Below are 15,592 nucleotides of genomic sequence, written 5' to 3'. Positions count from 1 at the left end.
TCTAGTCGGAAATCATCTGTTTATCATCCTTAGGAAATTACCTGCTTATCATTCTTAGTCTAGACACATGTTACTGCATTAATTGCATGAATAGTTGATATCGGCCAAAAAGTCACGTTTTTACCCCGGATATTGAGCCCTAAAACCATAAAGTTCCAAACTTTATCGCCAAAATAATCACTTTGTTGGTTAATTTGGTAGATTTAGTCATTACAAAGGCTATGTTTCAAGAATCACTAAAAACGGATGAGAAACGAGGAAAAACGAGCAAAACCGACTAAGACGATTAACTCGCGTTTAAATAACTTATTTTATAATTTTTGGAAAAGTTTAATTACTTAACCTCATGTTGTAGTATATTCAAGTACGAACTCGTGGGCGCAAGAATCGTCAAAAACGGAGCTAAAACAAAGATTCTAGAGCAAAAACAGTGAAAGACAAGAAATCAAGTTACGATCCAGTGAATCAAGGCTGACCAGCACCAAATACAGTCTGCCATATGGGCTGCCATATGGCATGCCAATATGGGGTACGGCCTGCCAGTGCCCCTTGCCAGTACCCCTTGCCAAACGGCCTGTCAGGCGTTTTTCAGAAAAAAACGGCCTGCCAGTACCCCTTGCCAAACGGCCTGCCAGGCGTTTTTTAGAAGAAAAAAAACCCCATGCCAGTGCCCCTTGCCAGTACCCCTTGCCAGGCGTTTTTTGGCTAAAAATTACAATTTTGCCCTCAAACTTTGCTTATAAAAGGATGTCTTCATTTCTCATTTCAACACACACCTTACACACCAATTCTTCACTTCTCTCTCGAATATCTCTCTATAGTCGCTCTCTAGTGATCTATAGGAGATTAGTTCTCTCTTTAATTTCTCTCTCTAGATTCTAGAGAGAGAAAAGTACAGAGATTAGGAAATGTAATTATCTCTCTATTGTCGCTCTCTAGTGATCAATAGGAGATTAGTATGTAGTTAGTAGTAGAAGCTATCAAGCATTGTAACGCTATGGATATTATGAAGAAATACAAGTGTTATTCTGCCAACATTATCCGGTACTATCTATCCTTTTCTTTTATTAATTCATCATAATGTTCTTGTTTGATGTTTATGATTTATTAATGATTGAAATGCTTTTTGCCATGATGTGTGAGTAATTGCTTGATTGTTTGCCATGATTTATTAATGTTAGATAGGGAAGATTATCGTTTCGTACTCACTTTCTGTCTATGATATTAAACCTCGTTATTATCGTCCTTCCACCAATAAACGTGATTAAAACCTTTTATAAAGTCGACATTGTAAAGGTAATTAGTTATCTGTGTTTATACATTGGTCAAGGTATGAACCCATCAGAAATACTATAAAGTACATGGGGAATTACCGTAGGACCAGATCAAGACATTGGTCAAGAGTATAAGACTCGAGGAAATACTGTTGCAACAGTAGAGTACAGTGTTGATGTACTATAGGACCACTTGAGCATGGTCAAGGTTAGAAGCTATGGGATCACTATAAGTCTAGTACATGGTGGATAACTAAGGGATTTATTGGGTAGATTTAAGTAAGGGATGGTTTAAATCATAAATGGGAATTTAACGCACTACAATACAAACTTAGCTTATAAATCTTTACGGATGACTGAGAACTAGAAGAGGTTCTAATTTGTCTATAAACCCTTAGATTTTACCAAACCATTGACATAAAGGGATTCAAAATACAACCATAACCACCCACTTGGGTGATACACTAAGGTGTTAAGAAAGGTTGGATATTATATGTATATGGCTATGCTACTTTATTCGTGTGCCCAAGGTATGCATTGCATCCAAGATAGGCCGCTTATATCCTTTAACCGGATGAAGCGTCGGGAGTTGAGCATAGTCCGTCCGATCAGAATCTTCAAAGCCGAGTTCCTCGTGACATGCTAATCGGGAAACCGCTTAGTAAGGAATCTAGTGTTCACACCAAGGTATATCTATCCAAGGAGTGTCTCATAATCATCCCGACACTACGTTATCTTAAATCATGGTGAACCACGTCTTCTCTGTCCATAGTTGTTGCATGCTAGCTAGCTTATTTTAATTATATTGCTTTAATATCTTAATTACAATTATATAAACTATTCAACCAAACTATTGCCTTTACATAATTTGATATTCCGGATAAAGTGGTGTCTAGAATAAACCGGTTGGACTTGGTTGTTGGATTTTCCGAACAGTTGCCAATTTATTGGGACCAAAAGGATCCTGCCTCTCCACACAAGGTGTACCTGGCCACTAGTCTTGGATACTGAATTGTGTATAAACCCAATCTTAATTACTAAATTATCTAGATAAGCTCCGTTTCAAATTCGACCGCTCAAGGAACGACCCTAGGTCATATTTGCCCTTGCTAACCCATACGAAGGAATAATAGATTTAGGCCCAGCATATATAAATTAAACAATCAACTTCTTCTCTTGGTATCCTGAGTTGACATTTTGCGACCTAACGACATCGCATAAATAAAACTGTCCGATTTGGGCATATCAGGAGGTAGTTAAATTTTTGCCGCCGCTGCCGGGGAACGGTAGTACGATTTGGAGCCTGTTTAGACTAGTTAGTTTTTAAGAGACCCTTTTGACTGAGGCTAGCTTTGTCAGAAGTTACTAGTTTACCGTAGTTAGGTTAGATAATATTAGCTTAATTTAGTTTAATTAAAAAGTTTAGAATGGACTTCCATATTAGTGAACCTTTAGGATGGTTTAACCTACTTAGACCACTAAGAATTCTTCCGACACATCCTTTCTTTTTATCCGATATCATACATTGTACCCATCCGACAATATCTACACTTACCTGACGATAGTTCGACGATGGTCACACGCATCACTCTCGCTGACATCACCAAACCCTCGTTAGAAGGACGAGGAGAACCGATACTCTATTCAGATGTTAACGGAGCGTCTTTTGTGCTTAAGCATAGCATCATACAACTCATTCAGCATCACTGTCTATTCCATGGCTTACCAATTGACGATTCCAACTCTCACTTAGATAGATTTCTCTCCTTATCCAACTCATATAAACAAAACGGGGTTGAGCAAGATGTAGTTCGTCTACATTTGTTCCCCTATTCCTTAACTCTTCATGCACAAACCTAGTTTGAGGGGTTCGAACCCAATTTTATCACCTCATGGGAGGAAATGGCAACAACTTTCTTAATCAAGTACTTTCCCCCATCAAAACAAATCAGACTTAGGAATGATATCGTAAACTTTCAACAAGCATATGATGAATCACTCTACACTGCATGGGAAAGATTCAAACACTTGCTTTGAAGATGCTCGAATCACAGTATTGAGAGCTCTGATCAGATTTTGACCTTCTACAAAGGTCTAAATCAGAACAATAAGTCTACTCTTGATTCTGTTTCTCAAGGTAACTTCATGAACTTCACTGCTGACGAGGCCTGGAGATTGATCGAGGAGATGACTATGCGCCATCATGATTCGAACACGGAAGAGCACATTTCATCAGCAACACCACTTTTCGCCTTCGATCCTATCAAAACCATAAAATATCTCTCAGAACAAATAGAAAACCTCACCAAAGAAGTTGGAGAGCTAAAGAAACTCCCGCAACATGTGTCTGAAGTGCAATTATGCCAGAATTGCACTGAACTACATTCGGCCAAGGTATACGAGGCTGAATGTGAGGACTCTGTTGCCTACTCTGATAAGATCCTAGCTCATCCGCACAACCCACCCACTAAACCCACTACCCCACCAGAGACAAGTCCAGATGATGCCCTACTACGAATTATCCACATGATCACAGCAAGACAAGACGCAACTGACTTAGTCATGACTAATCACTTGAGTAGTCTTGAAAATCAAATAAGCCAGCTAAATCAACGTCTCAATTCTCTAGGTTATCCTGATAATGACTCAGAGGTGGCACATAGCCAACCTTCAGTTTCTTCTAAGGAGAAGAAACTAACTAATACCCGTTCGGTAGTAGTCATTGAGTCATCACCTAAACCCGATGGGAAAGCACCCATTCCATTCCTGGGCCATCTCAAGCAAAGACATAACAAGATGAAATCTTTCAAGCTTGACGGTAAATTTTTGGACACTGTGTCTAAAAATCCTCATAATAAGAAGTATATTAGGAAACTCCTATAAACCAAGGATAAGGTACCCGAAGTACCCAATGTCCCGATGAACGCGGATTGTTCAGCAATTCTTTTAAATACTCTTCCTGAAAAACTAGGGGATACCGGACGATTTATCCTTCCTTGTTCTATCTACCAATCTGGTACTATCTATTCTCTCGCTGACCTTGGTGACAGCATCAATCTCATGCACTACTCACTGTTCCAGAGACTCGAAATTGGAAACCTTAACCCTACCAAAATGAGCATCCAGCTAGCTGACCAGTCCACTAGATATCCTAAGGGAATAGCTGAGAACGTCATGGTTAAGTTCGATAAATTCCTCTTTCCGACTGACTTTGTGGTTATGGACTATAAAGAAGACATGAAAACTCCTATCATCTTAGGAAGGCCTTTCATGAATACAGCCAAAGCGATCATTAACGTTTATTCACGAACTATCACCTTGAGAGCCCGTGGAGAAGAGGTCACTTTCACGATCGACGAGTCTGTATGTCCTTCTGATGGGAACGCCGAAGTAAATACCATCTCCACTAGGAAAGTCACATTCTATTCCGAGAATGAAGAGAAGAAGATAGAAGTAGAAGACAACAAGAATAACCACTCCACACCTACCCAATCTTCACTCCCACCTTATTTTGATCTTTTAATGATTGGAAAGGATTTTGTTCTAGAAGAACTCTCTGAACCAATTATACTTGAAACTCCCAACCAGAGTGACGAGGAGGTAGATGAAGAAATTGAGATGGAGAGCCCGGAGAAGAAGAAAGAGATGGAGGATTCTAGCACCGAAGTAGTTGTTAATGTTGCTACCACATTAGAGACGTCAATGGACATCATCCCACCTCCATCCTTAGAGTACAACATTACGACCAACCTGAAGTCACAAAGAAGAAAGACGGGTTTTGCGTCAGGGGTACCCTATAAACCATCACTCAAATACATAATGACATACACATCATGGAGTGATGAGGACCCCTTTGACCAACCCGCACAAATCAAGGAGGTAGAAGAAGTTGATAGCTTTGTTATACCTCAAGTTAAACAAAGCATTCGCTTCGAACCACCTTCTCCTCTCATTGAACATACCTCACTCTATGTCCGCTTCAATCTCATCGGTATGTTCCTATATTACCTCTTGTGTCCGCTGATGGATGCAAGGGAACCGCCTAGATTTCCTAAGAAATAAGGCTAGAGTCAGGCTCGCGACTCGAACAAAAACAAGCGCTTCTCGGGAGGCAACCCGTGTGTTTTTTTAGTAGTTGTTAGATTAGGATGATTAGGTTAATTGAATAAAATTTTCAAAGTTTCTTACGTGTCATGAACTTAATTGCAATATTTACATCATTTTCAAAGTCTTAAAATTAAAGGCAGTCAACACTTTAAGTGTGGGATTAAGCTTTTTAGTCATACACTGATTTGTTGAATTTTCAAAACCTAATTTTCAAATAACTTTTTCATCAAAATACAAATCAGTGAGTCTATGGCCTAAAGCTTAATCACCTATCTAGGATTAATGTTTTCTATCTTTACAAAGTAATAGACAGTTACTGATGCCTGTGGTGGAGACTCTTTGAATAATGATGAAACGACAAGGAAATTCGTTGATTATTTCATTGCAAGTTATTGGTGAATGTTGAATGGAGGATGAGAATGCCCTATTGAGCTCGAGTACACTTTAAGAAGATCGATTCGAATCCAACAGAAGATGGTTCTGACTCCGTCTACCTTCAGATCCTCATCTCACCACCGCACCCAAGGGGAGTAATTCATTTCTTTCTCTTCGTTTATTTAGTTTGCTTCGTTATATCCTTAAACTATACCCTATCCTAAGTTTATCACTAAGTGTGGGATTCCAACCCAATATTGAGCTTAGATACATTTTCTGACATGTTCAAACTCTAGGTGTGGGATTTTAGATCCCTAAAATGTAAGAATGAACATTAGAGACAATGTTCCTCTAAGTGTGGGATAGCGGTGTAGTACACCGTAATTAGCTAGGGGATGCTCGGAAAATGTTCTTAACATAAAATATTACTAAGCTTTTCCAGTATACCTACTATTTAGATTCTTTATCCTCAACGTAAATTTTTCAAAAATTTTGACTAAATGACACTTTCTGAAAAAGCACTTTCGAAAATCAAGTGTGTTTGTTCTAAAATTAAGACAAATGAGGACATAAATCTTCTTAAGAATGAACCGATTCTCTAAAAGAGCATTGCATGACTAGGCATTATCAACCCAATATAATTGTTGTGAGGCACCCCAAAAATGGCCCAATAAGCATTCATCTTTAATGCTTCACTATCTTTTCCTTTGAGAGTGTCGATGTTATCATTTAGAGTTAGAACTTGACATTGACATACATTTCGAGGCCAATGGTTAGTAAGCGCCATACGTGGTGTAGGTATGATACTCCTTCCGAAATCATTCTGAATAGAGAATACAAAAACCATCTGTTTCCGTTTCCACTCCACGCATTTAAACCGACCAACTCACGCCAAAGAGTTGATGAATCAGAAAATACTCACCCCTAAATTCACTATCAAATACGTTACCCTTTCCACCCTCCTTCCTTTCTCAATTCCAAAATCTAGAAATTCAAAGAGATAGATCGACCAAGTTTACTTCAAACACTTGTCGAAAATTTCTGAAATTCCAGACTGTTTTTGATAGGTCAAAAAGACCTATTTCTGGTGAAATACCTTTCTCTCTGAGCACAAGAAGAAATAGACAAAGTTATAAAGATGGGATATATATAAAAAAAAAATTGAGCAAAGTCTCAAAAATAAAGAAGAGAAAAGTCTTCAAATAAAAGCATATATCCCCCAAGAAAATGAAGATTGTGACCCAGAAGGATTGCAGAAAAGAAGCTAAGTAAATCCTTCGCTGAAAATCAGCACCCTCTAAAGGAACTCTTCAACAAAAATAGAGTATCATCTTTCCTAGAAAAAGTATATCCTCATGAAACCGAAATCTATCGAATCTCGCTAATTTTTAATGATTCGAAAATCATCCTTTTCTCCATATCAAAACCTTCGCTTTTCTCCGTAAACCAACCTTTAAACCCGATCTTCCTCTTGAAAGAATGATTAGGGAGAAGATCAGTGACGTCCTTATCTAACCGGTGGAGATTTGATTCCTGGTCAAGCCTATGACAATACTTGCAACATGACTGGCTATGAGCGAATTCATTTCATAGATTGATAGGGAACCCCAAACACTTGAGTGATTCGAGTGACTCGTGTAAGGAAGCCAATGTCATGTAACCTCCCATCATGCTTGCAGAGATAGTTTCTACCCTTTTAGAAGACGGTTTGTCTGATTTTGCTCTTATAATAAATAACAAGACACTTGAATAATAGAACGGAAACCTCAGAAGCATCCTTGAACTCAAAATAAAAGAAAGGTTTGTTTGAGGACAAGCAAAGTCTAAGTGTGGGATATTTGACATCGGCCAAAAAGTCACGTTTTTACCCCCGATATTGAGCCCTAAAACCATAAAGTTAAAAACTTTATCGCCAAAATAATCACTTTGTTGGTTAATTTAGTATATTTAGTCATTACAAAGGCTATGTTTCAAGAATCACTAAAAACGGATGAGAAACGAGAAAAAACGAGCAAAACCGGCTAAGACGATTAACTCGCGTTTAAATAAATTATTTTATAATTTTTGGAAAAATGTTTAATTACTTAACCTCAAGTTGTAGGATATTTAAGTACGAACGCGTGGGTGCAAGAATCGTCAAAAACGGAGCTAAAACGAAGATTCTAGAGCAAAAACGGTGAAAGACAAGAAATCAAGTTACGATCCAGTGAATCAAGGCTGACCAGCACCAAATACGGACTGCCATATGGGCTGCCATACGGCCTGCCAGTATGGGGTACAGCCTGCCGGTGCCCCTTTGTGACGCCCCGTACTAAATCATCATGTACGGACCATCATCAACAGGATCATTACAAGGTTAAGTACTATATGCGTTTTCAAAACAGAGTTTGCATTCATTAATAAAAGTGACGTCATAACATACGTCAATTGTTTTACAAATCAAAAGTATGCTTCACTAAGTAGAAGCATTAAATAAGTGTACGTGACCATAATGGTCGTTACATAACATAAGTTCATAAGTAAAAAGTTTGAATGCAAGATAAGTAGTCATGCGAATACAACTCTAGGCACCGGGTTCTACAGCACAACAAGTATGATAGCAGAAGCGACTTCAAGCACCTGAGAAATACACGCTTAAAAAGGTCAACACAAAGGTTGGTGAGCTATAGTTTAAGTATAACAGTAATGTAAGTAGGCCACGAGATTTCAGTGCTACAACGAGCGTTTCAAAAGTATGTAAAAGTATATGCTTAACCGTGGGCACCCGGTAACTAACTTAACGTTTAATGTACCCCCTTAAAGTGCACTTGGCAAGTGCGTATAACCTCGAAGTATTAAATACTCGTTAAATGCTAGCGCGACTAGCCCGAGTGGGGATGTCAAACCCTATGGATCCATATCTAAGATTCGCGTTCACGGTTCAAAAACCAATGATTAAACGTTACCGAGCTAAAGGGAATGTTTCTACCGTTATATAACCCACACATATATAAAGTTTAAGTACTCGTGCCTAGTATGTAAAACATAAAATCCGCATGCATTCTCAGTTCCCAAAATAAGTTAAAGTAAAAAGGGAATGCTATAACTCACAATGATTAGTAGTAACGGTAAGGTAGTAGTCGGAAAGTGGTGTGCAAGTAACGGTCCAAACGTCCTCAACCTAAGTCAAATAGAACTAAGTCAATAAGTCGTCTCAAAAGGTTTACAAGTACGTAATTAAGGTCATAAGGGTCATCATCAATCATCATTAAACAAAAGGTAACAAGTAAGACTCGTTTATGAAAGTCGTTTAAAACAAAGGCTGACTTCGGTCAGTCACCACGGCCTCTACACAAACCGAACAGAGGTGAGGCCAGTGGCTATGGCTCCGTATATGAGTCGCTTAAGTGTGGTTAAATTTACAGAAGCTAACTCGTCTTCGTTTGACCGTGGCAACGGTATAAGTGCGAGTAGGTCTGAAATTTCTGCACAACGTTAAACGGACATAGTGACGATCGGAGGGCCATAAATCCTAAACCGTAACTCGGATGAAGACGAGTCCTAAATGAAAAATTATCTACTCGAAAAGTTCTATCCAAAAATCAAGATGGGATCAGCCCAGACCTACTGGTCTGGTCCAGAAACAGCTGAACAGACCCTGTTGGACAGAAACAGTGGGTTTTGGAGAGTTCCGGTTGTCTCGGTGCTTGATGTTCATCACGGTTCTCATCCTTGATGCGTATAGCTTCAAGTGTACAACTCTTTGATGTGTTAACATCATTTTGACCAAGGTTTGTCCATCATAACTCAAGTGCAAGTGTTGTAAGTGTTTTGATGAACCAAGGTTACATCAAGGCTTAGTTTCAACACTTACATGAACTTTAGAAGTAAAAACAAGTTATAAACTTAAATCAACAACTAGTAAAGTGTATGTAAGCTTTATAACTTTTGTTTATGACAAATTTTGAAGACCATAAGCTAGATAACTTAGATCTTTCAAAGGTATTTGAAGTTGTAACTAGTAAGTTACACTTCCATGTTCTTGAAACTTATAAGTTAACTTTTAAGTTCAAGAGTATTATGAGATCAAGACTAACTAGTAGCACTTGACCAACAAACCAACAACCAAGTAATCTAAGTGCATAAAAGTAAAGAAACAAGTTAATTAAACAAGTAGCTAGTTCAAGTGTTGTTCATACTTTAAAGATTCAACCAAAGTTGATCTTTAAGTAAAGTAAACCTCAAGTTTACTTCCATGACTTGCAAGTATGATTTTAACAACAAAGAACTCATAATCTATGAAACAAATAAAGTAGAAAACTAATTAAACAATAAAATGATTCATAGTTGCTCATACTTTTAAAGATTCAACCCAAGTTGATCTTTAAGTGAAGTAACTTCAAAGTTACTTCAAGAACTTACAAGTAAAGAGTTTATACAACTATGAACTTTAATTCTTTGAAACAAAATATGTAGAACATAACTAGATAGATTATGTTCTTGAATGTTCTTGTTGTAACAAGAAAAAGATGAAGAAATCAAACTATTAAGTTTGCTTCTTGAAACATGAAAGTAAGTAAGTAAGCAACTTAGTAACTAACAAGTAATCAAAGACAAGTAACCTTTAAACAACAAGGAACTACAAATGATGATGATGAATGATTATGGCCACGGTTTTAGAAAGAAAAAAAAAGAGGAAGAAAAGTCTTCAAGTAACTTACAAATTAGAGAGAAAAAGGAGAGAAAGTTTGAGAGAATTTGTGTGTGTTTGAAATGAGAGAGTATGAAGTAAAATGAAATGAAGATTTTTGAAACAAAACTCTCCTAAAGGGAGAGCTTGGCCGACGGTTTGGGGAAGCTAGGGGAGGAGGGATTTAACCACTAGTTTATTACATGTAAAGCCTTGTTAAAGTTGGATAAAATGGGTGCATGCATGGGGATTATGGCAACTAGATTCCATTTACAAGTTAACTATCTAGTTCCATGCTAAACTAATACTTACAAGTATTAACATGGGCTAGTTAATCCATAATATAAGTAGGGTGGGCTTAGAAGCCCAAGTCAAGAGTCCATTATACTAATAAAGCCCAAGTGCAAGTAGTTTAACAATTAAATCCAATTAAAGCCCAAGTACTTAACTAATCACCTTAGTTAATTAAAATGATTAATAAAATTAATCATGGATGTAAATAATATCTTAAAATATTATTCGTGCAAGTTCCGGGTGTCACAAAGACGTTTCGGGCATTTAAAGTTCAAGTACGGGCAATTAAAGCAACATGTAAATGTAATAACATACATTCGTTTAATCAAGCGTATTAATAATAATAATTATTAATAAATAACGTTGGAAAAACCAGGGTCGTTACATTACCCACCTGTTAAAGAAAATTTCGTCCCGAAATTTTAAGCTGAATCTGAAGGTGATGGAGGAGGTGGGAAAAGGTAAGGATACTTCTGTCTCATGCGGTCCTCTCGTTCCCAAGTAAACTCAGGTCCTCGTTTAGAATTCCATCGAACTCGGACGATCGGAATCCTATTGTGTTTCAACTCCTTGACTTCTTTTTCCATGATTTCAACAGGCTCTTCCACAAAGTGGAGTTTGTCATCGATAGTAAGTTCCTCCAATGGTATGATAAGTTCAGGTGGAGCAAGACACTTCTTCAAGTTTGATACATGGAAGGTAGGATGAACTGAGCTCAATTGTGCTGGAAGATCAAGACGATAAGCAACGGGTCCAACGCGCTCCAAAATTTCAAATGGACCAATGTACCGCGGGTTTAACTTTCCGCGCTTTCCAAAACGAATCACACCCTTCCAAGGTACAACCTTCAACATAACGCGGTCACCAACGTTGAATTCAAAGTCTTTACGTTTACTATCAGCATAACTCTTTTGGCGATCACGAGCTACCTTGAGTCTATTTTGAATTTGGGCAATCTTCTCTGATGTTTCGTGGACTATCTCAGGCCCGGTGAGTTGCACTTCACCTAGCTCGGCCCAACAAAGAGGAGAACGGCACTTGCGGCCATACAATGCTTCAAAAGGTGCAGCTTTAATGCTCGAGTGGTAACTGTTGTTGTAAGAGAATTCGGCGAGTGGCAAATGCCTTTCCCAGGCCTTTCCAAAATCAATAACACATGCACGTAGCATGTCCTCCAAGGTTTGAATTGTTCGTTCACTTTGCCCGTCAGTCTGAGGGTGATATGCAGTGCTCATGTCGAGGCGAGTTCCCATGGCTTCTTGCAAAGAACGCCAAAATCTAGAAGCAAATCGAGGATCGCGATCGGAGATGATCGATAAGGGTATACCGTGTCGTGATACAACCTCTTTAATATAAAGCTGAGCAAGTCTCTCCATTGTATTGGTTTCTTTCATTGCTAAGAAAGGTGCAGTCTTGGTAAGACGGTCAACAATAACCCAAATGGTATCGTATCCGCCCACTGTCTTTGGCAGTTTGGTGATAAAGTCCATAGTTATCATCTCCCACTTCCATTGTGGGATTTCCGGCTGTTGAAGTAACCCAGAAGGTTTTTGATGCTCGGCTTTAACCTTTGAGCAAGTCAAACACTTACTAACATAAGCTGCAACATCTTTCTTGAGATTGGGCCACCAATACTGTTCTTTAATATCATGATACATCTTGCCCGCTCCGGGATGAATCGAATATCTAGACTTATGAGCTTCATCAAGTATGAGACTCCGTAGATCTCCATAACGTGGTACCCAAATTCTTCCGGCATAACATCGGAGTCCGGATTCCCTAACTTCGAATTTGGAGACGAGGATGTTCAAATACTCATACCGCAAGTGCTTCTCTATGAGAGCCTGTTCTTGGGCTGCTCAGATTTGGTTCTGGAGATTGGAATGAATCGTGATGTTCAATGCTCGAACACGAAGAGGTGCCGATCTCTCCTTTCGGCTTAATGCGTCAGCAACAACGTTGGCTTTACCCGGATGATAGCGAAGTTCACACTTGTAATCATTTAGTGTCTCAATCCATCTTCGTTGTCTCATATTCAAATGTTTCTGATCGAATATATGCTGGAGACTCTTGTGATTGGTGAAGATAGTGCATTTAGTCTCATACAGATAGTGCCTCCACAATTTGAGTGCGAAGACAACGGCTCCAAGTTCAAGATCGTGTGTGGTATAGTTTCGTTCGTGGATCTTAAGTTGACGAGAAGCATAGGCGATGACCTTCATGCGTTGCATCAGTACACAACCATAACCAGTTTTCGAGGCATCGCAGTAAACAACAAAATCGTCATTACCCTCAGGAAGTGATAAGATAGGTGCGGTGGTTAACTTCTGTTTCAAGAATTGAAATGCCTTCTCTTGTTCGTCTCCCCAAACAAATTTCTTTCCTTTGTGAGTGAGTGCGGTTAACGGACGTGAAATCAGAGAGAAACCTTCGGTAGTAACCGGCAAGACCCAAAAATTGGCGGATGTGAGTCGGAGTAGTGGGGGTCTCCCACTTGCTGATCGCTTCTATCTTGGCGGGATCAACTTTGATGCCCTGGTCACTCACAACATGACCCAAAAACTGAACTTCCTTCAACCAGAATTCACACTTAGAAAACTTCGCGTAGAGTTGCTCTCGTCTCAAGAGCTCAAGTACTAATCGGAGATGATGCTCGTGTTCTTCTTTGCTCTTAGAGTAGATGAGGATATCATCAATGAAGACTATAAAAAACTTGTCCAAGTACGGCTTGCAAACACGGTTCATAAGGTCCATAAATACAGCAGGTGCATTGGTTAGACCGAATGGCATTACAAGAAACTCATAATGACCATAACGGGTTCTAAATGCAGTTTTCATCACGTCGCTTTCTTTCACCCTCAACTGGTGATAGCCCGATCGCAAATCGATCTTTGAGTAAACACACGATCCTTGCAGTTGGTCAAAAAGATCGTCAATTCGTGGGAGAGGATATCGATTCTTGATTGTTAATTTGTTGAGCTCACGGTAGTCGATACACATTCGGAAAGATCCATCCTTCTTCTTTACAAACAACACAGGCGCACCCCACGGCGAAGAACTCGGTTGAATAAACCCTCGATCAAGTAACTCTTGTAGCTGGCTTTGCAATTCTTGCATCTCGGAAGGTGCAAGTCTATAGGGTGCGCGAGCTACAGGTGCAGCTCCTGGCACTAAGTCGATTTGAAATTCTACTGCCCTCGGTGGCGGTAATCCAGGCAATTCTTCGGGAAAGACATCGGAGAACTCGTTCACAATACGCACATCTTCCACTTTCTTCTCCTCGGTTCCTACGATTTTCACATGAGCTAGGACAGCAAGGCGTCCTTTCTTCATTATTTTCTGTGCTTTAATGCAACTGATGAGGTTCAATTGAGAGCTACATCTCTCTCCATAAATGATCAATGGCTCGCCATCTCCTTGCGGTATACGAAGAGCTTTGTCTCCACAAATAATCTCGGCTCTTATCTTAGTCAACCAATCCATGCCAACAATAACATCAAAACTTCCCAACTTAATGGGTATCAAGTCTATCTCAAAGTCTACACCGGCTATGTTGATAATAGCCCCTCGGCCAATTTGGTCCACTTTTTCAAGTTTTCCGTTGGCTACCTCAACAAGCATACTTTCCTTTAAGGGAACTAACGACCAATCTAACTTATCACAAAAATGTCTACACACATAGCTCCTATCGGCACCAGTATCGAATAGGACAGAAGCTAAAAGATTGTTGATTTTGAATATACCTGTTACCAAGTCGGGGTTGTCGCGTGCATCTCTTGCATTAACATTGAAGGCTCTAGCACGTGGTGGTCCGCCATCCTTACGCTTGTTAGGACACTCGTTTCTGAAATGGCCCGTCTTTCCACATTCATAACACTTCTTAGGCCCATTGTTGTTGTGGTTTGGCTTCACATTCAAAGTGGTAACCTTGCAATCCTTGCCAACATGTCCAGATCGTTGGCACTTCTCACAGATAACATTGCAATACCCAGTGTGGTGCTTGTAGCACCTATTGCATTGTGGTAAGGTTCCTTTGTAGTTCGGATTGGTGCGGTTGTTGTTGTTGGGGTTGGTGTTGTTGTTGTGCATGTTGTTGTTTTGCCTGAACCCTTCATGTCGTTTTGTTGGGTTTTGATCATAGTTCCTACCCCTGTTGTTGTTGTGGTTGTTGTCCCATTTCCTCTTTTCACCACTACCAGTTTCAAACTTAGCCTTCTCCGGCTCGTCCAGGATGATTTGATTCAAGAGAGTATGCGCCATGCGCATTGCTTCGGGAACACTTGGTGGCTTGGATGAGGTAACATTACCCTTGATGGACTTAGGAAGTCCCGAGAAGTATTTCTCCAAACGCTTAAATTCGGGGGTGACCATGGTTGGAAACATAAGAGCCAATTCCAAAAACCTATGGTTGTAGCTGTTAAGGTCGATCCCTACGGTTTTCAATTGCATAAATTCGATTTCCATCTTTTGAATCTCGGTTCTCGGACAGTATTCCTCGATCATAGCACATTTAAATTCTTCCCAAGGTGTAGCATACGCCTCATCAATTCCTTGCGCTTGGGCCATGGTATTCCACCATGTAAGCGCGCCATCAGAAAGTGTGCAAGATGCAAATTTCGTTTTGTTAGCCTCAGAACAATTGCTAACCCTGAATACCGATTCCAACTTTTCGAACCATCTGGTGAGACCGACGGGTCCCTCAGTGCCACTGAAGTAGTGTGGCTTGCAGCTTTGAAATTCCTTGTAAGTACACCCATCTCGGACGACAGGTGGATTGACAGGCGGTGGTGGTGGAGCTTGGGGTTGTCTTTCAGCTAGTGCAGCAGCGACTCGCTCGTTAATCATTTCCTCAATTTGTGCCACGGTAGGGGTA

The 15,592-nt window shown here is 39.7% G+C and overlaps 1 non-coding gene across 1 annotated transcript; it reads right to left on the bottom strand.

Moving 5' to 3' along the window:
• Positions 1-3,224: 3,224 nt before the first annotated feature.
• Positions 3,225-3,331, bottom strand: LOC139873886 (small nucleolar RNA R71). The gene has a single exon (XR_011767598.1). It is a non-coding gene; the product is annotated as a small nucleolar RNA R71 (small nucleolar RNA).
• Between the last annotated feature and the right edge of the window lie 12,261 nt (positions 3,332-15,592).

The sequence above is a fragment of the Rutidosis leptorrhynchoides genome, chromosome 10, assembly GCF_046630445.1.
Source record: "Rutidosis leptorrhynchoides isolate AG116_Rl617_1_P2 chromosome 10, CSIRO_AGI_Rlap_v1, whole genome shotgun sequence".
NCBI classification, from domain to species: Eukaryota; Viridiplantae; Streptophyta; class Magnoliopsida; order Asterales; family Asteraceae; genus Rutidosis; species Rutidosis leptorrhynchoides.
The sequence above is the reverse complement of the archived record's forward strand: the minus strand, read 5'-3'. Positions and strand labels throughout refer to the sequence as shown.